The sequence below is a fragment of the Dendrobates tinctorius genome, unplaced genomic scaffold, assembly GCF_039654945.1.
Source record: "Dendrobates tinctorius isolate UK_male_01 unplaced genomic scaffold, ASM3965494v1 ptg000160l, whole genome shotgun sequence".
NCBI lineage: Eukaryota > Metazoa > Chordata > Amphibia > Anura > Dendrobatidae > Dendrobates > Dendrobates tinctorius.
Genome location: NW_027361827.1, coordinates 1,911,644 through 1,937,264, shown reverse-complemented (window position 1 = coordinate 1,937,264; position 25,621 = coordinate 1,911,644). Strand labels below are relative to the sequence as shown.

Below are 25,621 nucleotides of genomic sequence, written 5' to 3'. Positions count from 1 at the left end.
GCTGTGGGATCGTAGATGAGATGAATCTGTGCTGCACTTTATGCACATGCTCAGTAGTGACCAGTGCTGTGTGATCGTAGATGAGATGAATCTGTGCTGCACTTTATGTACATGCTCAGTAGTGACCAGTGCTGTGGAGTCGTAGATGAGATGAATCTGTGCTGCCCTTTATGTACATGCTCAGTAGTGACCAGTGCTGTGGAGAAGTAGATTAATGAATCTGTGCTGCACTTTATGTACATGCTCAGTAGAGACCAGTGCTGTGGAGTCGTAGATGAGATGAATCTGTGCTGCACTTTATGTACATGCTCAGTAGTGACCTGTGCTGTGGAGAAGTAGATGAATGAATCTGTGCTGCACTTTATGTACATGCTCAGTAGTGACCAGTGCTGTGGAGTCGTAGATGAGATGAATCTGTGCTGCACTTTATGTACATGCTCAGTAGTGACCAGTGCTGTGGGGTCGTAGATGAGATGAATCTGTGCTGCACTTTATGTACATGCTCAGTAGTGACCAGTGCTGTGGGATCGTAGATGAGATGAATCTGTGCTGCCCTTTATGTACATGCTCAGTAGTGACCAGTGCTGTGGAGAAGTAGATGAATGAATCTGTGCTGCACTTTATGTACATGCTCAGTAGTGACCAGTGCTGTGGAGAAGTAGATTAATGAATCTGTGCTGCACTTTATGTACATGCTCAGTAGAGACCAGTGCTGTGGAGTCGTAGATGAGATGAATCTGTGCTGCACTTTATGTACATGCTCAGTAGTGACCTGTGCTGTGGAGAAGTAGATGAATGAATCTGTGCTGCACTTTATGTACATGCTCAGTAGTGACCAGTGCTGTGGAGTCGTAGATGAGATGAATCTGTGCTGCACTTTATGTACATGCTCAGTAGTGACCAGTGCTGTGGGGTCGTAGATGAGATGAATCTGTGCTGCACTTTATGTACATGCTCAGTAGTGACCAGTGCTGTGGGATCGTAGATGAGATGAATCTGTGCTGCCCTTTATGTACATGCTCAGTAGTGACCAGTGCTGTGGAGAAGTAGATGAATGAATCTGTGCTGCACTTTATGTACATGCTCAGTAGTGACCAGTGCTGTGGAGATGTAGATGAGATGAATCTGTGCTGCTCTTTATGTACATGCTCAGTAGTGACCAGTGCTGTGGAGAAGTAGATGAATGAATCTGTGCTGCACTTTATGTACATGCTCAGTAGTGACCAGTGCTGTGGAGATGTAGATGAGATGAATCTGTGCTGCCCTTTATGTACATGCTCAGTAGTGACCAGTGCTGTGGAGATGTAGATGAGATGAATCTGTGCTGCACTTTATGTACATGCTCAGTAGTGACCAGTGCTGTGGAGATGTAGATGAGATGAATCTGTGCTGCTCTTTATGTACATGCTCAGTAGTGACCAGTGCTGTGGAGATGTAGATGAGATGAATCTGTGCTGCTCTTTATGTACATGCTCAGTAGTGACCAGTGCTGTGGGGTCGGGAGTCAGGGAAATATATATATATATCTCAAAATCTGTAGCAGTCCGCTCTATACAAATCCACAGTTCTCGCCCAATTTTGGTGAAATTTGGCACGCCCCCCCCTCCACCCACAGGAGCAGAATACTGCACACATTACATCTCGCTAGCATCCCCCTATCATGAGATTGGATCTCCCGAATATAGGCCCTATACATAAAATGGAGAAATGTTAAGGTGAAAATAAGAGTGCTAAGGGGAAAACAACAGTTGTGACTGACCGGGACGGATGATAGCGACGGCGCCAAAGGGGCCACACTACCACACACAAACATTTCATAAACACCATACAAACATCACACAAACAGCACACATACACCAACCCACAAGCACAACGCACCACACAAACACCAGACCACTCTAGACACACACACCACCTCACAAATACCACAACACCACCCCATAAATACCACATGCACACCACATACATACACGCAAACACGCAAGGACCGCACGCATGCAAACACACTCAGATGGATGTACCCTACGCACACGGATGAACATTACTGAGCAGCAATATTGGTCAGGTGAAAAATGAGTCATAGTAAGATTGTCATTATTGCTTATATACAGGGAGCTTTTATCACTGAAGCTGCTGAGGTAAAGTGAAAGCAGAGCTCTGATTGGTTGCTATGGGCAACTAGACAAGTCTGCCTGTGAGGCGGTTTTCATTACTGAGTTGTGAGCTCCTTCAGGTCATAGTAATACTGTGTGAGGGCTGCTCTGTATTTACCATTCATCCTATTACGTCTCTTATGTACTGTCTCTTATGTACTGTAAAATGCTGAGTGACAACCTCCTTCCTTCCACCAGGAGATTAAAAATGTGTCATGGCTGGGTTTTCCAGCAAGACAATGACCCAAAACATAGAGCCAAGGCAACAAAAAGCAGCACTTGCATGCGTGCGTGGTGTGCACTTGGTATTTATGGGATGGTGTTGTGGTATTTGTGCTGTGTGTGTCCAGAGTGGTCTGGTGTTTGTGTGATGTGTTGTCTGTGTCATGTTTGTATGGTGTTTGTGAAATGTTTGTGTGTTGTGTGTGGTGGTGCGGCCCCTGTAGCAGCGACTCTTTGGCGCCGTCGCTATCATCCGTCCCTGTCAGTCACAACTGTTTTCCCCTTACTTTCAACTTCACATTTCTCCATTATATGTACAGGGCCTAAATTCGGGGGCCCCATTCTCATGACGGAGGGACGCTAGCGAGGTTTAACGTGCGCAGTATTCTCCTGTGGGTGGAGAGGGGGCGTGCTAAATTTCACCAAAATCGGGCGTGAACTGTTAATTTGTATAGAGAGCGGGCTACTACAGATTACACATTTCCCCATTATATGTATAAGGCCTAACTTTGGGGGCCCCAATCTCATGATGGGGGGATGCTAGCGAGATGTAATGTGCGCAGTAATCTGCTCCTCTGAGTGGAGATGGGGACGTAACAAATTTCACCCAAATCAGGGGAGAACTGTGGATTTGTATAGAGCAGGCTACTGCAGATTTTGAATATATAAAATTAACCTATCCTTAAAATTATAGAGAATGTTCATGTCTTTGAAAGTGGGCAAACTTACAAAATCAGCAAGGGATCAAATAATTATTTCCTTCACTGTATACATAGAGGTGATAACCTTGATCCAGCAGTGAATGCACCAAATCCCACACAATTCTCCAACTCTCTTCCAGAAAAGGGAGTTCAATTCGTGTGTTCATCCCTTCATAAACTGTAAGCCTGTGGGTGTACTCTGAGGTACTCTCTCACAGTTTGTAGAACTTAAATACATAACTGTCCCTCTTCCTGGGCAGGTAGTGCTGGAATTCGAGCCTCCCCTTGAAATGCATTAGGGACTCATCCACGCAGATGTCCCTTTGGGGAACATACACCTTAGCAAACTTGTTGCTGAAGTGCTCAATGACCGGCTAAACTTTGAAAAGTTGGCCAAAGTTGGGGTCATCTCGGGGAGGACATTGTTCATTATCCCTGCAGTACAAACATTTTTTGGTATGCCTGAAAATAGTTAACGAGTCATATCCATGCGAAACAGTGAAGTATTATATAAAACATCAATACTCCAATGTTACCGAAGATCTGGCTTCTTCACTAACCCCATGTGAAGGACAAGGCCCCAAAACGGCACCATTTCTACTGCGTCTACAGGGATCCAGTTAGAAAATGATGAAGGGTGGTTTTGTCCCAAAATTTTCTGGGCGCACAAATTTGTCTGGGCTACCCGGAACTTTACAATATCCTCAGAGAAAAAGACTTTGAAAAAGTCTACCGTATTTTGCCAATTATAAGACGCACCCCAAATTTTGAGGGAAAAATAGGGAAAAAAAACAAACTTTTTTTTTAATAAAATGGTGGTGCCTCTGAAAATCCATGCGCCTTATTGCTTACCGGGGTGGTGACTGCAGTGAAGAGAGGCCCTGGGGTCACTGCTGAAGGAGGCAAGAGTGGCGTGTTGCTGCAGGCCGCAGGCTGGGATGAGGGAGTGTTCCGATGTGTGCTGCTGCAGGTGAAAATGGCTGCGGTGCTCTGTGGTGTGGGGGGCTCCCCCAGCATTTTGTGAAAGCCCGGAGGCCCCCGCATATCCATTACTGCAATGCGGTGGCCTCCGTGAAACTGGCTTCCGGGGCGGCGCATGCTCAGATTGAGATCTCGGGAAGAGATCTCGTTGCCGAGTTCTCAATCTGTGCATGCGCCGCCCGGCAGCCATTTTCACCCGCAGCGGTGCACATTGGAACACCCCCTCATCCCATCCTGCGGCCTGCAGCAATGCGCCTTTCCTCCTCCTGAAGCGACCCTGCTCCACCGTGTCCTGTAAGGTATATCCGCATTATAAAACGCACCCCCATTTCCCCCAAATTTGGGGGGAAAAAGTGCGTCTTATAATCCGAAAAATACGGTATTTCTGGGAGGCCAGTGATGACAAATTTTTTTCCTGATTGCACTACAAAGTCAGGGATCAGTGGCTCATAACTGTTGGCGCTGGTTCAATTTCTGCGTGGCAGTTCAGTATAATCTGAGAAAGAGGAGGAGGATGAAAAATAAAGAAAGGCGGCATCGTCTCCCTCACCGTTAGTTTTTGAGGCAAAGAAGGAATATGCCTCCTGCATGGAATACTGGGTTTGGGACAAGCAGGACATTTTTGTACATTTTTTTGTGTTGTAAACTTTTAATTTAACAGAGGGAAAAAAAAAAAAAAAAACAATCTAGAAAAAAAATTAAAATAGAAATAAACATTTGTTAAAATATAAAAACAGAAACTTACTAAACGGCCGTCGGTAAAAAATCTTTTATTTTATTAAGTAAAAAAAGAAAATACTGTAGTAAAAGCCGATTACTACAGTACTTGGAGGCCAACCAGTGATTTGTGTCACTGACCAGAGATCGATGGCTGTAGGACGCACGCATGGATGTCATTTCCAAAAAGCGAGCATGGGTGACAATCAGTAATGTACGTCTGATCGGCAGCTGTAGGATGCACACACGAAAGTGGTGCAAAAGAGAGGGATGGGGGAGGAAAGAGATAGGGACAAAAAAAAAAAAAAAGGAAAACAACGAACACGGATCATGTTGACCAGTGATTTATGTCACTGATTCACGCTAAAGCAGCTACAGGACAGACGATCAAAGAAATAAGTAAAAACAAAAAAATCAAGTGATCAAGTACTGATCAGCGCTCCACAGCAGGGGTGGGATTAGGAAAGACAACAAATAGATCAGGGAAGGATCAGGAATGTCTTTTTTTCAACAGCAACAGGAAAAGTGATGGCACAGGTTTGAAGAAGTCTGTGGCACCTCAAGGCCCAAAACAGCATGACAGAACGACAGTATGGCCGTCCTGCACACGTCCGAAGCTAGGATAAGGAAGTGCCGGCCAGTCACACAGAGGCCACATTGTGCAAGGTGATTGGTGCGAACGGCGTTATCGTCTGATTGCACCAATCAAAGCTAAACCTGGTCCTGGTAGGTAACAGTCGTACAGCACTGATCATGGGCTGGACAACAGTGTTTCAAGCAATTTAATTGCCTGAATGGCCAAAAACGCTGTGATTGGCTGTTCATAACTAAACAGCCAATCACAGCAATTGTAGTTGTGGGGTAACAGTGCCAATCTCCAGGATGACGACTCCCTGTGCCCTGCTGCAAGATTCAGCAGGTACCTTAATGCGACCAATGCGGTGCTGCATTAAGGATATGACGTATCCATACGTCCAAGGTCAGTACTCACCAACCTGGACATGTGGATACATCAAAAGGCAAAAGGTAGAGAAATCCGTTAGCAAAATAAAGTAGAAGCCCTCTGCTCTGGCTAATAGAAGGACCTCTGACTTTCCACCATATCCTTATGCCCGAATAGGGTATATGGACCAAGGATGTCTTGCCGGGAAAAGCCTTTTTTGCAGCAATAATGCCAAGCATCAATTTTCTGTCATTTAGTAAAGAGATCTTCCCAAAAGTGAAAGTTATCCCCTGTCTTATGGATAAGGGATACTGGCTGAAGGATGAGGGTCCGACTGCTGTGTCCTACACCAATCCCAAGATGGGGTCTCTGCAGAATCCCATCTGAATGGAGCCAAGATTAAGCATGCGAACCTCTGCTCAGTTTATTGACTAAGAGACTGTTGGAAATAGCTGAGCACTATACTCCGATAGCCTCAGACAATGAATGAAGGGAAGGTACATATGCTTGACCACTTCATTCAGAGAGGGCACTGCAGAGACCAAATATTGAGAAATGTGGTCTAACTCCAGTAATCAGTAAATAATAGACTATACGCAATTTTAAATGGTGAGGAAGACTAAAATGACTTGAATCTAGAGCCAGGCATACATTAGGGGATTAGTCACTTGCTGTTCTAATGGGTGATAAGTACTGTCTGATAATATAGCAAAGGACTGGCTTGCTGAAAATCAAAATTTGCAGTATGGAAAAGAGGGGGTATGTGAGGTGGGGGAGAATGCATAGACATTAGACTAGCCATGCACAATAAATATCTGCTGGCAAATGCCTTGATGGCTGCCAGCCATCTCTCCTGGTCTCTGCATACACTAACATACTCGGCTGTCAGCAAGAAGAGAGGAGTAAGCTGTAAATCCAATTACCCAATTCTTAAGGCCCCGTTACATTTAGCGATGCAACGCTAAATGGTCGCTAGTGAGCTGCCAAACAGGCAGATACACCAGCGACATAGCAGCGGTCGTTACTGACTGTCTTCCGCCTGCGTCCATGGCTCGCTCGTCGACGACGACGACGAGAAATGGACCAGGCCAATCTCGCGCGATCAGCGATAGCCAGCGGGGAAGCCGGTCGGAGGTGAATATCACATGTAGCGAGATCGCTAGCGATATCGCTGTTGCGTCACAAAATCAGTGACGCTTTAGCGATATCGCTATGTGTAAAGGGCCCTTTAGCCCCTTAGGGGGTATATTTGCATGGGCCTAATGGCAGCACAGTTTGACCGCCAATTGGTAAACCTTTAGGCTGAGTTCACACGTAGCGTTTTTTTCGCGTTTCCGCAGCGGTTTTAACCGCGCGATTTTGCCGCGAAAACGCGAAAAATAAGCATCCCATGCATTCCTATGGGATTCCACAATGCTGTGCTAATGCTGCGGTTTTTACCGCGGCGGAATCGCTTCGCGGTAAAAACCGCAGCATGCTCATTAATTTGCGGAATCGCGGCGATCCCGCACCCATAGGAATGCATTGTTCCGCTTATTTCCCACATGTGGCTGTGCACACCATGCGGAAAGTAAGCAGAACATTTGCGGATGGTACCCACGGTCCGGAGGAGAGGAGACTGTCCTCCAGGCTTTGGGTACCATATCCCTGTAAAAAATAGAATTTAAAAATAAAAAATATTGTTATTCTCACCCTCCGACGTCCCGCGCAGTCTTCCCGCTTCTCTTCACGCTTTCGTTCCCAGTAATCCTTTGCGAAAATGCCCGCGATGGCGTCCGTTCTCGCGGGATCACGAAGTCTCGCGGTCATTCACGCGACGTCATCGCGAATTACCGCGAGACGTCGCGATCCCGCGAGAACGGACGTCATCGCGGGCATTTTCGCAAAGGATTAATGCGAACGGCTGAGCGGGACGTCGGAAGGTAAGAATAACACCGTTTTTTATTTTTTTTTTTACATACTATCTTTTACTACTGATGCTGCATAGGCGGCCTCAGTAGTAAAAAGTTGGTCACACTTGTCAAACACTATGTTTGGCGAGTGTGACCAATCTGTCAATCAGTTCTCCCAGCGATGCTACAGATCGCTTGGAAAACGCTAGCATTTTGCAAGCTAAATACGCTTGCAAAATGCTAGTTTTTCCGCGGGAAAATCGCGGGAATTTAAAATGCGATTTTCCCGCGGACTGGAATTCCGGAATTCTCGCGGCAATTTCCGCGAGAGTTCCGGTACGTGTGCACTTAGCCTTACTGACTGGTGATTGTTTAACCCCTTAGCCATTTTGCAGCTTAATGACAAGGCCAGTTTTTACAATTCTGACCACTGTCACTTTATGAGGTTATAACTCTGGAACGCTTTAACGGATCCCGCTGATTCTGAGATCATTTTTTCTTGACATAGTTTACTTCATGTTAGTGGTAAAATTTCTTCTATATGACCTGTGTTTATTTATGAAAAAAACGGAAGTATGGCGAAAATTTTGCAATTTTCAAACTTTAAATTATTATGTCCTTAAATCAGAGAGTTATGTGACACAAAATAGTTAATAAATAACATTTCCCACATGTTTACTTTATACTTTACATCAGCACAATTTTGGAAACAATTTTTTTTTTGTTAGGAAGTTATAAGGGTTAAAAGAAAGTTGACCAGCGATTTCTCATTTTTACAACAAATTTTTTTTTTTTTTTTTTTTTTTTTTTTTTTAGGGACCACATCATATTTAAAGTCATTTTGAGGGGTGAACATGACAGAAAATACCCAAAAGTGACACCATTCTAAAAACTGGACCCCTCAAGGTACTCAAAACCACATTCAAGAAGTGTATTAACCCCTTACGTACTTCACAGGAACTAAAGCAATGTGGAAGGAAAAAATTTACATTTAACTTTTTTTGCAAAAAATTCACTTCAGAACCAATTTTTTTATTTTCACAAGCGTTAAAACAGAAAATGAACCAAAAATTTGTTGTGCAACTTCTCCTGAATACGCCGATACCTCATATGTGGGGGTAAACTACTTTTTGGGCGCACGGCAGAGCTCGCAAGGGAAGGAGCGTCTGACTTTTTCAAAGCAGAATTGGCTATAATTGAGATCGGACGCCATGTTGCGTTTGGAGAGCCCCTGATGTGCCTAAACAGTGGAAACCCCCAACAAGTGACCCCATTTTGGAAACTAGACCCCTTAAGGAACTTATCTAGATGTATTGTGAGCACTTTGAACCTCCAAGTGCTTCACAGAAGTTTATAACGTAGAGCCGTGAAAATAAAAAATCTTTTTTTTTTTTCACAAAAATGATCTTTTCGCCCCCAAATTTTTATTTTTACCAGGGTAACAAGAGAAATTAGACCCCCAAAGCTGTGCAATTTGTCCTGAGTACACCGATACCCCATATGTGGGGGGAAACTACTGTTTGGGCGCATGGGAGAGCTCGGAAGGGAAGGAGCGCCATTTTGGAATGCAGACTTTGATGGAATGCTCTGCGGGCGTCGTGTTGCATTTGCAGAGCCCCTGATGTGCCTAAACAAAAGAAGATTCCCACAAGTGACCCCATTTTGGAAACTAGACCCCCCAAACAGCTTATCTAGATGTGTTGTGAGCACTTTGAACCCCCATGTGATTCACAGAAGTTTATAACGCAGAGCAGTGAAAATAAAAAAAATTTTTTTTTCCACAAAAGTGATTTTTTTTAGCCCCCAACATTTTTATTTTCCCAAGGGTAACAGGAGAAATTATACCCCCAAAGTTGGTGTGCAATTTGTCCCGAGTACGCTGATGCCCCATATGTTGGGGTAAACCACTGTTTAGGCTCGGAAGGGAGGGAGCACCATTTGACTTTTTGAACTCAAAATTGGCTGGAATCAATGGTGGCGCCATGTCACATTTGGAGACCCCCTGATGTGCCTAAACAGTGGAAACCCCTCAATTCTAGCTCCAACCCTAACCCCAACACACCCCTAAACCCTAATCCCAACCCTAACCTTAATCCCAATCCTAACCCTAATTCCAACCCTAACCCTAATGGAAAAATGAAAAATATATTTTCTTTATTTCACTATATTTCCCTAACTAAAGGGGGGGCTCATTTACTATTATTGTTTATTTTGATCACTGTGATAGAGTTTATCACAGTGATCAAAATGTACATTGAAAGAATGAATGGAATCTGGCAGCCGGCAGATTTGGTGGGCGCACTGCGCATGTGCCCACCATTTTCTTCCCAGACCAAGATGGCGGCGCCCACCGGAGGAGGCAGGAGGACCACCGGGAGGTACCGGGGGGGGGAGGGGGGAATCGGGGACCCCTGCTTCTCTCTCCTCTTATGTGCGATCACATCAGAGGAGAGAGAAAGTGAAAGCAAAAATCGCAGCTTTTTTTGCTCTTGCCGTTATACAGTTAATAACAGCGATCGCAAAAGCGGGGTCGGTAAAAACTGACCCGAATCATGTTCTCTTGGGTCTCGGAGCTATACACTTTTTCCACAGCGCCGTTAATTATAGTGTGCATGCCCGGAGGAATGATGTCAGGCGGAAATTTAACCGTGAAATAATTTCTGGCGGACAGAAAAAATTGTCTCTCTCTCTCTCAGGCAGCGGTTCCTTTAAAATTCTTCATTCGGCGGATCCGGTGGCATCCGTTCACATCAGTTAGGAACGGATCCGCTTTCCGCCTTTTTGGCGGATTTTAACTGACACAAAAAACTGAAGTGTGAAACAGGCCATAGGGGTTAATAGCTTGTTTACATAGGCAAACCAAAGTAAATGATGCGCACTAAGCAATCTGTAATAGAGCGCTCAGAGCAATTAGGCTGACATTCTTATCAGCGCAACAGTGCTTTCACTCTCAGGCACTGGTGGTTCTGTCAGGGCTTACGTCCGAACCCTCTGTAAAACGGCATTCGGGAGTATTGGCCGACAGGGCCATAGACTAAGGATGCAGACAGAGCGAACATGCAGCATTTTCGGCGTACGGACACCCAGACACGCGCTCAAAAATTATGCACGTCAGAGCACACGTTCTCTCAGAGTCATTATAGTCTATATGTCCCTGTCGACACATATGCCCAAATCCCATTTTGCGGGGAGTACGGACTTAAGCCTCAATGGAGCCACTGAACAGGTGCCTGAACGCAGTATTAAAGCACCTCAAGTCCCATTTACACAGCACGATGCACTGTCGAGATTATTTCATTTCATGGGGTGACCAGCAGCCTGTTTACACTGCAAGATAATCGTGAAACAAGCGTTTTTAATGTTTGTTACGATTATCTGTCAGAGTAAGGCTGGGTTCACATGTAGCTTTTTTTGCGCTTTCGCAGCGATTTTAAACGCGCGATTTTGCCGTGAAAACTCAAAAAAACAGCATCCCATGTGACCGCGACGTCATCGCATGCATTTTAAAAATGTTTGCTGTCAATGTATAGAAAATCCGCAGCATTAGCACAGCATTGCGGAATCCCTTAGGATTGCTGTGCTAATGCTGCGGATTTTCTATACATTGACAGCAAACATTTTTAAAATACATGCGATGACGTCGCGGTCTTGCGGAAGCGTGACGTCTCGCAGTCATTCGCGATGACGTCGAGGGAGCGCGACGTCTCACGGTCATTCGCGCAAAGGATTACAGGGACCGGAAGATGCCGGAAGCGTGGAGAGAGGCAGGAAGGCTGCGTGGGATGCCGGAAGGTGAGAATAACAGTATTTTTTCTTTTTTTTATTATTTTTTACATCCTATCTTTTACTACTGATGCTGCATAGGCAGCATTAGTATAAAGTTGGTCACACTAGTCAAACACTATGTTTGACGAGTGTGACCAACCTATCAGTTCTCCAAGTGATGCTACAGATCGCTTGGAAAACGCTAGCAAGCTAATTACGCTTGCAAATCGCTAGTTTTTCCGCTGGAAAATCGCGGGAATTTAAAATGCGATTTTCCCGCTGAATGGAATTCCGGAATTCTCGCGGTAACTTCCGCGGGAATTCCGCTACGTGTGAACTTAGCCTAAATGTAGCTAAAACATCTTCTATAAGGAGAGAGTGTGGAGGATCCCACATGAGACAGCTAGGGTCCTGCCAAAATCAAGCGGGTTAGGCTGACGAATCTAATGTGTATGGCCTGCTATACATTGACATTATAGGAGTATAGACATAAGTGTAACCACAAGGTGCAGTTATAGAAATTCAGAATGCATAACTTATAGTTTTCTGGAACTTGAGCTGTATTTACACTTGACGATTATCATGAAAAAAAGTGTTCCCAGGAACATTAGTTTCGATATAATCGGGCTGTGCAAGAAGGCCGCCAATCACCCAATGGACGTGCAAACAGGCCATGTGCCGCAGAGAACATAACCAGTCTGTGTGCTCAGAAGAAGCAATAAACTGATCGTTCTGCATGAATAGGAAACATAGTCGGCCCGTCTAAACTACTGCTGATCAGAAAACTAGTAGCTGATTGATGTTTCAGAGAAAATATAGTATAAATATCAGGCCCGAGACCACAGTCGGAAACCAGACCAGCCCAGCGAACACCATAGCAGGTTATTCCCAGGGCTGTTTGATGTGATTGACAGGTCCTTCCCTATGTACACAAGAGGAGAAGACTTGTCAATCCGGCTGGGAAGAGACAGCCAAGGGTAGCACCGGACTGGTCTGCGGCTTTAATGCCTGGACGGATAGTTACAGTTTTAATATTTCTGAAAAGCAAGACCATTTCAGAGAAAAAATATATATATACCCGACTAATGGTGCAGCCAGGCTCTGATTCATGCTGCCTGTGGTTTGGGGAGCATAGATCAAAGGACCGCTTCCCTTCAAAACACTATGGTTCCTCAAATGGGAAAGTGTGTCCTAAAGGCCCAAAATGGGCAAATAGTTAAGGGGTTAAATTGTTCTAGTTTATATATTTTACAAATACATTTGCAGAGGGAGTTCAATCATTTCAATCATTTTGATTGCATCTGTACACAGGACAGGAGCACTGTATATATTTTTGGGATCTGTCCTTTTGCAAACGATTATTTTGATGAAGAGAGCACCTTTAATTATTTACTATTTTAAAAATGTTTGCTGTCAATGTATAGAATAATCCTTGTCTATGTAAAATAAAAATAATATCAAATATTGCTACTGCATATACTCCCAATGTTTGCATTGTCATGTTAGGCAATGATTTCATGTGTTGCGGCTGTCATACATCCGTGATAGCGCGGGGACTAGAACATAGCACCCTTATCCCAGCACGCTCATTCATCACTAATCAGTAGCAAATTATTCTCCTATACCTGGAAAGAGTCTGAATATTTCAGCATGGAATATTGGCTCACAGAGGATTCCCAAGTTCTTCTGAAAAGTCCCAAAACAGAGAACGGAACAATTTTCCCCTGCCATTACACAGTAAATGATTCATGGCTCCAAAATATCTCCTATATACTGTAGAACTTGACAATGCACAAACGTTGGGGTCACCTGTGAGACAACATATATTAAAAGGGATGTCAGCAAATATGCCTCCTCCGATAGCTGCTATTGTGCAGGCTCGGCGGCGCCATCTTGGAGGAGGAAATATTATTCTCTTCTCTAGCAAGATGGCACTGCTGGCATCTGCACAATAGCAGCCATCGTTGATCTCCAATAGCTATAGCACAGGCGCCATTATCTTGGCAGAGGAAAATGTTTCTTTTTCTAGCAAGATGGCGCCACAGGCTTCTGTGCAATGCAGCTATCGGATCACCAATAGCTGCTACTGCGCAGGCGGCGCCATTTTCAAATGTTTTTTGTTTTTAGGAGTATTAGGAGAACAGTAAAGAAATCATAAACACTGTGTACTGCAATTATCCTGCAGCCCAGGTGCTGAAGTCAGGGCCTGCTTGCAGAAGGAATTTTTTTCCCCCAAGATATATATAATATTCATTATGCAAACTAGGGGGCAGGTCAGCAAGGGATCAGGGACCTGTCAGGAGCCATACTGATGAATACCTAAACAGAGCACCACATGACCACCCCCCCCACAAGGCCGCCCCAGCATATAACCATATCATTAACTCAAAACTGAAAATAAAGATTACACAACAACCACAAGACGGATTTCATCAACTAAGATATCATTGTAATCAGTATAACGGCGCCGACCTGACACTGTCTGTAGGTTACTGTGCACAATCCTGCTGACAGGTTCCCTTTAATGCACCCATTATGTAAAACAGGTTACTTGCAGGATTTCGAAAAGCAGCATTTAAAAAAAAAAAAAACCCTCACCAAAAACTCATCGTGGTAATGTAGCTTAAGGCCGGGATCACACTTGCGAGAAACTCGGATAAGTTACGCATGTTAATACCTGGCACTGCCGCCAGCACTTGGATCGGATGTTCAGCTCCATATGTTTCTATGCAGCTGCACACTCCACTCCCGAGTGCCGGTGGCAGTGCCGGGTATTAACATGGGAGACTCGTCCGAGTTTCTCGCAAGTGTGATCCTGGCCTAAGGCTATGTCTACACATTGAGGTTTTGCAGCACTTTTTTGCTTTTTTATGCAAATTTTAAACTACGTTTTACACTACCAGCAAAATCTATGAGATTTCAGAAATCTCATGCACACACATTGGTTTTTCTTTCTGACTGCAGAATGTCACTTCTTTCTTCGTAATTCTTTCACCCATAAGAAATGATGGGTAGGTGCTAAAATGCTGCAAAAGACGCAGGTATCAGTTTTTTGCTGCACAAACCTAAGAAAGTTAAATCATGCTTTTTTTATTTTGGGAGGGTCGCACTAAACGAGAAACAACAGCATGCACACGAAACAACAAAAACGCAGCAAAACCTGCTTCTTGTCTACTGCCAAGCTCCTCTGTTTGCTGTATGAGGATAAAGGGATGTCAACTAAAAAATTTGTAGGTCTGCATAAAAGATGTGACCAGCCAACAGATTAGGCGTTTTGGCCACTGATTGCTCTCGTGTTTACACAGGGAAGTGATCAGGAACACAGCCATGAATGCAAGTTGAACGCTGGCATGAAGGTTTGTCAATCACTGGTAGGTGCTGAAGGATCTTAAGGCAATTGCTCTACAAGAATCAAATAGCACTTCTTCCCTCCAGTGCCTCGCTGTGTGGCCAAACTGTAATGTACAGTCAATTATGGGGTATTGCCCCATTCAGTACAAACTGTGTGACAAATTATGTTGTCATTTTTACCTATTTCTCTTTCCGCAACGTGTGCACTTACCCGTATATGGCACTTCTTCCCTTCTGAGCTTTCCATTGTGCCTAAAAAAAGTTTTTGACCACATATCAAGCACTACCGTACTCAGGAGACACCACACAACAGATTTTGGGGTCCATTTTCTCCAGTTACCTTTGTGAAAGTGAAAATGTGGGGCTGAAAACATTTTGGCAAAAAGACCATTTTTAATTTTCACGGTCCAATGTTTTAAAATTCCGCAAAGCACCTGTGAGTTCAAAATGCTAACCACACATCTAGATAAATTTACTTAAGGGGGTGTAATTTTCAAATTGGTTTCCACTGTTTAGGCACATTGGGGTTCTGCAAAGGCTACATGGCGACTGCGATCTTTTCCAAATCAATTTTGCACTCCAAAAGTCAAAAAGGTGATCCTTCCCTTCAGAGCCCTGCCGTGCACCCAAACAGTAGTTTTCTACCACATTTGGGCCATCGGCGTAGTTAGTATAAATTGCACAACTAATTGTATGGTCAATTTTCTCCTGTTACCTATGTGAAAATGAAAAAATTGGGGACAAAACAACATTTTTGTGGGAATAATGTGATCTTTCATTTTCACGGCTCAACAATATAGAATTCTGTGAAGCACCTTGAGGCTCAAGGTGCTCACAACACATCTATATAAAATTCCTTGAGGGGTCTAGATTCCAAAATGGGGTTACTTGTGGGAGGGGTTTCTACTGTTTAGGCACATCAGGGGCTCTGCAAATGCTACATAGAGTCCGTACTCTGTTCCAGCCAATTTTGCCCCTAAAAAGGCAAACTATGCTCTTTCCCTTCCGAGCATTGCTGTGCGCCAAACAGTAGTTTTCCTTTCCATATAATGTATTGGCATACTAAGGAGAAATTGCACACATTGCAAGGCCCATTTTCTCTGATTACCCTTTTGAAAATAAAAAAATTGCGGACTAAAGTAACCGCTTTGTGATAAAAAGGAAAAATTCATTTTTCTCTTTCACATTACCTTAATACCTGAAAAAAATGAATGTTTAATAAAATTCTTGAAAGTGGTTTTGAGCATTTTGAGGGGTGCAGTTTTAAGAATGGTGTCTCGTTTGGGTATGCTCTGTAAAAAAATAAAAAAATAAAATCTCAACGTCACTTCAATTGTGATGTGGTCCTTTAAACAAACACAATGGTTTTGCAAATTTTGTTGGAAAATAAGAAATTGATCATCAACTTTTGAACCCTTCTAACTTCCAAACAAAAAAGTGTTTAAAAAATTATGCAAATGTAAAGGAGACATATGGGAAATGTTAATTATTAACTAACTTGTGTGGTATAATTATCTGATATCAGTACATAAAAATGTAAAAATTGCAAACTGGTCATTAACATGCAAAGTGGCTCAGTCCTTAAGGGGTCAATTACCGTAATTAAAGAAGAGAAATGGCATCCAAAGACATCCGATTGCCACTGCAACCCTATAGTTACGCCCCTGGAAATGCTCTGCATAGTGAGGGACAAACCCTTAAAAAAAGAAAAAAAAATACAAGCTTGCCAATGAATAAATTATTTCAAGCAACAACGTATCATACTGGCTGATCATAGTGTGGCTATAGCCAAGAGGCAGGACCTCTACATTCAACTCATTTTCAGGGGTGAGATTTAAAAAAAAAAAAATGGGGTTGCCCCAACCAGACTTAAGGTATGAAGAAGAAAAGTAAACTCATGAAGTAGAAAATATAAGTTATCATTGATCCTTGCCATGGGCCAGTCGATCATTCCTACAAAGTCTCGTTCCCTAGCCTTGGCTTGTGCAACTGCATAGTGTACGCTGCATAAATATCAAATACTGTTGTCAGCAGCACATGTCCCTAGGTAAGGGCTCTTTCACACGTCCTGATGTTTCCGGTATCTGAAAAAACAATTCCGGAGATATCAGTGTCCATGTGTATGTAACTTGTGGCATACGTGTGGCAACCATGTGTCACATTAGTACCAAACATACTGGCGCCAGGGAAGCGTGCTGCTATCAGCCCTAACAGGGGAGAACGTTGAGAGTTGTACTGAACTGATAACAGCCAAGGGAGAGCAGGCGGCAGCTAATGAGAGTAATCATCATCCGCCACCTGCGCAAAAAAATAAGTTAATAAATACGGCATGGGTTCCCCTGTATTTTTGGTAACCTCGATGACGTCACCGCTAGTCACTGAGACTGCGCTCGCAGCAGCTCAATCTCCCAGTGGTTCTCAGCCTGGACGGTCACATCTTGGCACCGTACAGGTTGAAAACTATTTATCCCCAGACATGGATTACGTCATGGGTCAGAACGTCAGCAGACAGGTGAGGGATATGGGATATTGTTGTTTTTTATTTGTGTCTTATTACAGGACACTAGAGCTTCAATAGAATGGGCATTCAGTGAGTATAACTGTGTTTGTTATTATTAAATAAAAAGGGAAAAGTGTGTTTTGTTTTTATTTCAAACAAAAGACTTTATTCTGGCTGTGTGTTTATTTACCATACAACTATAGAATTAGTAATGGATCGGCTTCTTATAGACGCCTCTCCATTACTAAACTGTGGGCTTGATGTCACCTGACAATACAAAGGTGACATCAACCCCACAAATATGAACCCTAAGACTGCTACTTTCAGGCTGGGAGTGGAGGGGGGGGCAATATCCATTGCCCCTTACCATCCTGAGATTACCAGTACCCTACTATCTGCTTTAGCAAGGCTGGTTGTCAAAAATGGCGGGGACCTCACGTGTTTTTTTTTAATTATATAATTTAAAAAAAAAACCTTGGTACCCCTATATTTTTGATAAACAGGCATGCTGAAGCTGACAGCTGAGGGTTGCAGCGGCAGCAGGTGTAGGCTGATGGTAGTCCATTAGCTGCCGCCTGCTCTCGCTCTTAGCAGCTGAATACAACCCTCAACATTCTCCCTTGTTCATGCTGGCAGAGCAGGAGAGAACTTAAGAACTGTCTTGTGCACCCGGCACCGGGGAACAGTGCTAACAGTATCGCTGCTTCCCAGGCGCCGGTACATGTCACACTGATGACATCGGTGTGCAGGACGTCATAACTCTAGAACGCTTCAATGGATACCACTGATATTGAGAATGTTTTCTTGTGACATATTTTACTTCATGATTGTGGTAAAATTTCTTTGATATAACTTGCGTTTAATTGTGAAAAAAATGGAAATTTGGTGAAAATTATGAAAATTTCACAATTTTCAAACTTGCTGGAATAATTAGCAGATGCCATGTTGCTTTGGAGAGCCCTGGTGTGCCTCAACAGTGGAAATCCCCCACATGTGATACCACTTTGGAAACTAGACCCCTTAGGGAACGTAACTAGATGTTGAATATTTTGAATCCACACGTGCTTCACAGAAGTTTATAACATTAAGCCATGAAATTAAAAAAAAAACAAATGCATATTTTCCGCAAAAATCTTTTTTAGCGCCAAATGTTGTATTTTCACAAGGGTAACAGGAGAAAATGGACCCCAAAATTTGTTGTGCAATTTCTCATGAGTTCACCGATAGCCCATATGACGTCAAAAAATACTTTTGAGGCACAGTGCAAAACTCAGAAGGAAAGAAACGTCATATAAGGCTATGTACCCACATATGCAGAAAAAATGGACTTCTTCCTAAGAAAAACGCATGTTTTTATGCGATTTTTTGCGCGATTTTTGCATTTTTTACAGGAGCATCCTCCTGCTCATAGAATATGCGCCGGTGAACTATGTCCCAGAACACATAGAAATACTTCCGAGACATAGTTCACCGGCTCATGCGCACTAATGCTTTTCGGCTTTGCCCGCAGTTGGGCAAAGCATACTGCGCGCGCAAGTCAAGATTACAATGCGCACGCGCGTAATATGGAGGACAACTATGGAAATTCCCAGAAATATTGCGGACAGCGGCCAAAGAGGGGTGGAGGAAAGGACCCAAAACACTGCCCATCGGACCGGGCCGAAATCATTTACATAGACCGCCAATATGAGGGGACAGATTCCCTTGAAGTTTGCCAAAGACCATAAGGATTGGACCATAGAGGACTGGAATAAGGTAATCTTCTCTGATGAGTCTAAATTTCAGCTTTGCCCAACACCTCGTCGTCTAATGGTTAGACGGAGACCTGTAGAGGTGTACAAGCCACTGCGAAATTTGATGGAGGATGGGTGATGATCTGGGAATGCTTCAGCAAGGCTGGAATTGGGCAGGTTAATCTTTGCGAAGGACTTATGAATCAAGCTGCATACAAGGCTATCCTGGAAAAACAGTTGATTCCTCTTCTGCTCAGGCAATGTTCCCCAACTCCGAGGACTGGTTTTTCCAGCAGGACAATGTGCCATGCCACAGCTAGGTCAATCAATGTGTGGATGAAGGACCACCACATCAAATCCCTGTCATGGCCAGCCCAATCTCTGTATAATATATATATATATATATATATATATACACAGTGCCTACAAGTAGTATTCAACCCCCTGCAGATTTAGCAGGTTTGATAAGATGCAAATAAGTTAGAGCCTTCAAACTTCACACAAGAGCAGGATTTATTAACAGATGCATAAATCTTACAAACCAAAAAGTTATGTTGCTCAGTTAAATTTTAATACATTTTAAACGGTGACAGGACAATTGTGTACAAGATAATTGTGTACGGACTATTGTGTACAGACAATTGTGTACAGGCCAATTGTGTACAATGACAATTGTGTACAAGGCAATTGTGTACAAGGCGATTGCCCTGTACACAATTGTCCTTGGACACAATTGGCCTTGGACACAATTGGCCTTGGACACAATTGGCCTTGGACACAATTGTCCGTACACAATTATCTTGTACACAATTGTCATGGAACCATTTTAAACATAAAAGTGTGGGTCAATTATTATTCAACCCCTAGGTTTAATATTTTGTGGAATAACCCTTGTTTGCAATTACAGCTAATAATCGTCTTTTATAAGACCTGATCAGGCCGGCACAGGTCTCTGGAGTTATCTTGGCCCACTCCTCCATGCAGATCTTCTCCAAGTTATCTAGGTTCTTTGGGTGTCTCATGTGGACTTTAATCTTGAGCTCCTTCCACAAGTTTTCAATTGGGTTAAGGTCAGGAGACTGACTAGGCCACTCCAACACCTTGATTTTTTGCCTCTTGAACCAGGCCTTGGTTTTCTTGGCTGTGTGCTTTGGGTCGTTGTCTTGTTGGAAGATGAAATGACGACCCATCTTAAGATCCTTGATGGAGGAGCGGAGGTTCTTGGCCAAAATCTACAGGTAGGCCGTGCTATCCATCTTCCCATGGATGCTGGCCAGATGGCCAGGCCCCTTGGCTGAGAAACAGCCCCACAGCATGATGCTGCCACCACCATGCTTGACTGTAGGGATGGTATTCTCGGGGTCGTATGCAGTGCCATCCAGTCTCCAAACGTCACGTGTGTGATTGGCACCAAAGATCTCGATCTTGGTCTCATCAGACCAGAGAACCTTGAACCAGTCTGTCTCAGAGTCCTCCAAGTGATCATGAGCAAACTGTAGACGAGACTTGACATGACGCTTTGAAAGCAAAGGTACCTTACGGGCTCGTCTGGAACGGAGACCATTGCGGTGGAGTACGTTACTTATGGTATTGACTGAAACCAATGTCCCCACTGCCATGAGATCTTCCCGGAGCTCCTTCCTTGTTGTCCTTGGGTTAGCCTTGACTCTTCGGACAAGCCTGGCCTCGCCACGGGAGGAAACTTTCAAAGGCTGTCCAGGCCGTGGAAGGCTAACAGTAGTTCCATAAGCCTTCCACTTCCGGATGATGCTCCCAATAGTGGAGACAGGTAGGCCCAACTCCTTGGAAAGGGTTTTGTACCCCTTGCCAGCCTTGTGACCCTCCACGATTTTGTCTCTGATGGCCTTGGAATGCTCCTTTGTCTTTCCCATGTTGACCATGTATGAGTGCTGTTCACAAGTTTGGGGAGGGTCTTTAATAGTCAGAAAAGGCTGGAAAAAGAGATAATTAATCCAAACATGTGAAGCTCATTGTTCTTTGTGACTGAAATACTTCTTAATACTTTAGGGAAACCAAACAGAATTCTGGTGGTTTGAGGGGTTGAATAATAAATGACCCTCTGAATAAACTTTTCACAATTTACAAAAAAATTAAACAAAGAAATAACATTCTTTTTTGCTGCAGTGCATTTCACACTTCCAGGCTGATCTACAGTCCAAATGTCACAATGCCAAGTTAATTCCGAATGTGTAAACCTGCTAAATCTGCAGGGGGTTGAATACTACTTGTAGGCACTGTATATATATATATATATATATATATATATATATATATATATATATATATATATATATCTCTATCTCAAATAAATAAAGGGAACACTAAAATACCACATCCTATGTTATAGTGTTCCCTTTATTTTTTTTGAGCAGTATATATTTTATACACACAAATCTATTCTATGTGTACATATCCATTCTATTCTAGCCTATCACTCTGTGATTACACTGTACGCGGCAGATCATTTGCCAGCTTTTCTTGTATCTATCTATGCAATATAAATGCATATATATACATAGATGTCAGTAACAAACGTGTGTGTGTATATATATATCGCTCTCTATCTATTCTATGCTAACCTGTCAGTGTGATTTTAGTGTACACCGCACATGAATTGCCGACTTTTCAAAGGACACCGGTGCGTAAACATCGGACAGCACTCGCCTGGTGCGCGAGGTGTTTGATGTTTTCTCGCACCCATGGGCTTGAATTGGCGAGACTCTGCGATATATATACACGTACAATTGCAGCATGCTACGATTTTACATGCAGGTAGAATACACCCGAGAAAAAAAATACAGTGATGTGAGCTGCCCCATAGATTAACACTGATGTTTTCTTGCATAGCACTCGTCTGTATTCTACGGTAGTGTGACGCCGGCCTAAGGCTCAGTGTTGCCTTGATCACACAACATGATGGTCCCTATACAAAGCGAATCCAATATAGTACATTAGTGACATTCATATTGCATTAATAAGGAATACAAAGGACAATTTCTAGATTGTTTCAAATATGTCATGAAAGCCAATGACAAATACTGTTGTAAAAAGATTGTACAATAGCCTCAATAAACAAGTGATTCTGTTTGTCCAGCAACCAACTGGAGACGAAGAATAACTCCACTTCAGTAACAATACTTACAGTTACAATCTCCATGCCAATCTCAAGAAACAGTAAGAGTGTTAACACAGCATCAAACTCAATACAACCATTATAGTATTTAGAAACAGATGGGTGGTGGGTGCAGATCACTCATTATTCGGCAAATCTAATCAAATGAAAAGATGGTGCCTCCAACTAGAAACTGACCAGCAAAGCAACAGACCGTTCTCACGTCACTTTATGATTTCCAAGTACATCCCGTAGCAGTGATAGGAATGCTGTGCCAGGCTTAGACTGGGCATAAAAGTAACAGGTGGTCGTGTGTATGACTTAAAGCCGGGTCCTACCCAGACCTGAAAATACAGGTTTTTCTACAAATTATTGCAATCAACCATCTGACTCAGACACAACTCAGAGAAGGTCACAAGTTTGCTGTCAAAAGTTCATGAGCCGGGTCCTCCTCCCTTTATAAGTCATAATTGCAGGGATCTGATGCTAGGATAGAATATCTTTGTGCAGAGTTAGTCCATAAGACAGAAAAGTGAGAGTGTTCAGTAGCTGCTATCGTTTAGAGAGGATGACAAATAGCAAGCTTTCGAGACTGACCACGACTCATCATCAGGCTTGCACGGTGCTGCCCGGATGGACCTTCCTACTGGAGAACTTGACTAACACCTGGACCTTTAGAAATCATGTTCAGGAACACAGTGTCCTGTGCACACCATGTCAACTATATAAACATAGTAGAAGTGTAAAGACCCTATAAAACGGCACCATAAATCATAGATCCTCAACAAGGCTTTTAGGAGGCGGAAAAAGCCAACAAGTTTTTCAAGAGGAATCCACTTCAGAAAAGCCTCTTTAGATGGTGCGCTCACAATGTCTTTTTCACCTGAAAAAAATGAACATAAACATTTCTATATAAAAAGGACTTGCTGAGCTTGGGTTTGGGCTTTTGAACGTCTTTTAACCACTTTTCTAAAAATGTCAAAAAGCGCCCTGACCATTCTTCTGGCATTTTCTACTCAGAAGACACTCTGTACTTACCTATACAAAGTCACTTGGAAAGCTCAAAAGATACTAGGAAAACTATGTTAAAAAAAGAAAACATTGTAATTCCCCCAAAAAACGTCAGCAGCCAAAACTGTCAGAAAACGACTAAAATTCAGAGGGGAAAAAAAAAAGTTTCCTAAAGTGTCTTCTGCTTGAAAAACTTGTCATGTTCGCCTAAGTTTAAAGGCGTAGTGTGCACATAGCTTTATTTTGGTTTTTGGAGGAGTCTTTCTTACCCTGAAGCATTTCTGAAGGAGCTTTAAACTAGTTTTGAATGTCCCCCCACATGACATTGTTTTGGAGCTTTTTGACTTTGCACCACCAAGTGACATTTCACTTTTTTTTTTTTGTTGGAGGGCTTGCAACACCTCATTGGAAATAGAGAACTTGCCATACAACAGCAAAGTGGATTTTCATACTAAGCATAGAGTATTTTAAGCATTTCTTGAGGTGTAGATTTGGGAGAAGCTACGCTTTAAAACACCCCTCGAAAAAAATCTGTGTGAACCTAGCCTTAGTAACCTAGACCTCTGCAAGAATGACTTAAGAGGGAAATGGAGTTCATGCTCAGGACACCTAAATCTTAGAGTTTTCCAGTGGCGCTCCCATCAAGAGGTTAGATCCACTGATGAGCTTGCCATAGTACGTACCGGCCAGGACACCATGCATGATCAGCAGGTATGGAGCACCTGACGCCCGTGTCCTGGCAGCTAAGCACAGAAGAGTCATCAGTGCCACTCACCTACCATTGCAGAAGTGATTTTAGTAGATTTTAATGGAGTAAGCCATGAGTAACAACCATGGGAAAGTGAAAACAGAAAAAAAATCTAGAAATGAATGACAAAAAGGGGAAGGTAAAGGCAAGAGAAGATGGGAGACACTAGAAGCAGAAATAGTGACAAGTAGAAAAAGTACCAGGGCACTGTGCCATTAGAGATGGGGAAGGGTTCTCATGGTGGGCAGAAAGTATGAATAGTCAGCAGGAACTTAGAGAACAATGCAAAGACAAAATAATGGAAAATTCACAAACAAAACACTGGTCATAACAGGTAAACTTGCATTGGGGTCCAACACCAGGAAACATTAGTGGCCACATACTAAGGTGGTGGCAGGTGGCTGGTCATCAGCAGGACAGGTCTAAGGAGGTAGGAGAAGCTCCAACAAGGTCTGCAGATGCCAGATGAAGACAATGCAGGACATGTCATTGTGCTGGATCAGTAAGGCAGAAGTGGACTAAAGTAGTAAGGACGTAAAATGCGTCAGGAGCACGTAGGCTTGCAAAATTATGCCACCAAGAGTAACCTAGGATGCCTGAGCAAGTTATATGGCAACCCAAGATGCAGACCAAATCTGTGGTGTCAGTGGAAGAAAAAAAAAAGTGACAGCGAGATGGCAAGGGTTAAAATTAAGTAAGGTAGCGATAATGGGTTAAATTGGCTCAAGATACCAGAGCCTAAAAGTGAAAAGTGGGGATGGCACCTAGACCATGATGGCAGCTGTGTGCATGGGGCATGGAGAACTTCTAGGAATGGCAGGTGGGTGAAGGGTAAAAGGGCAATGCCATGGCTAGAGGATGCCCCCTGAGGACCATGAGCCAGGGGGGCTCTGGAAAGGACAGAAAGTAGGGAGGGGAGCAGTGGGATAAAGGCCAGGGCTGAGGAGCCATGAGGGCTGCAGGCATGGCACACTCGCAGGGGGCATCATGTCATGGGGGGCTCACAGCCCAGCTGCTCTCCCACTTTGCAGGGTGGATGTCAGACACTGACCTGCTGCAATTCCCACGGTGGACTTGCTGTGTCTCCGGAGATGAAGCTGCTGCTTGCTGGAGGGGCTTTCACCACCGGGCACAGCACAGACACACAGGGCAATAGGCAAAGCCTGGCTGTGGGGGCAGGGGGGCTCCCGTGCTGCCAATGAGTCCCCCCTTAGTTAAAATAAGAACACAGAAAAATGAGGAGGAAAAAAATTCCGGTTGGAGTTTAAAACAAAGAGGCGGAAATAGCCGAATCGTGCCGAGGAGAGCCGAGTGTGTGAGCTGCGCCTGCGCCTGGCGGAGGGGGGAGGGGACTGGCCTCCTAATGCAGGAGAGGGAGGAGGAGAGGAGCATGGCAGAGGCCGGCACATGGCTGCTGCCACTGCACGCCGCAGCTCGCCCTCTGATGTCACCCCAGGGTGATGGGGCAGCCTGTGTGGTGGAGGCAATGGCGGAAGAAGGGGACAACTGTCTGTGGACCTTCTCATTAACACCATCAAGTTTCCAATATAATGCTTCACAGGTTCTGCTGGAAACGGAGATGGAGCAGGCTGAAGTGGGGCCACTTTTACTGGTGCTGTGGGGCGGATTTGGCACACGGTGGGGCGGGATTGGCGCAGTGTTGGGTGGGATTGGCGCAGTGTTGGGTGGGATTGGCGCTCTGTGGGACGGATTTGGCACACGGTGGGGCGGGATTGGCGCAGTGTTGGGCGGGATTGGCGCAGTGTTGGGT

The 25,621-nt window shown here is 43.9% G+C and overlaps 1 protein-coding gene across 1 annotated transcript in view; it reads right to left on the bottom strand.

Moving 5' to 3' along the window:
• The window catches only part of LOC141052411 (polycomb group RING finger protein 3), a 156,653-nt gene extending 131,381 nt beyond the window's left edge, over positions 1–25,272 (bottom strand). Inside the window, exon 1 of the mRNA XM_073549639.1 lies at positions 24,902–25,272. The gene's annotated coding sequence lies outside the window, so the exon portion shown is untranslated. The remainder of the gene's footprint in view (positions 1–24,901) is intronic.
• Positions 25,273–25,621: the final 349 nt, after the last annotated feature.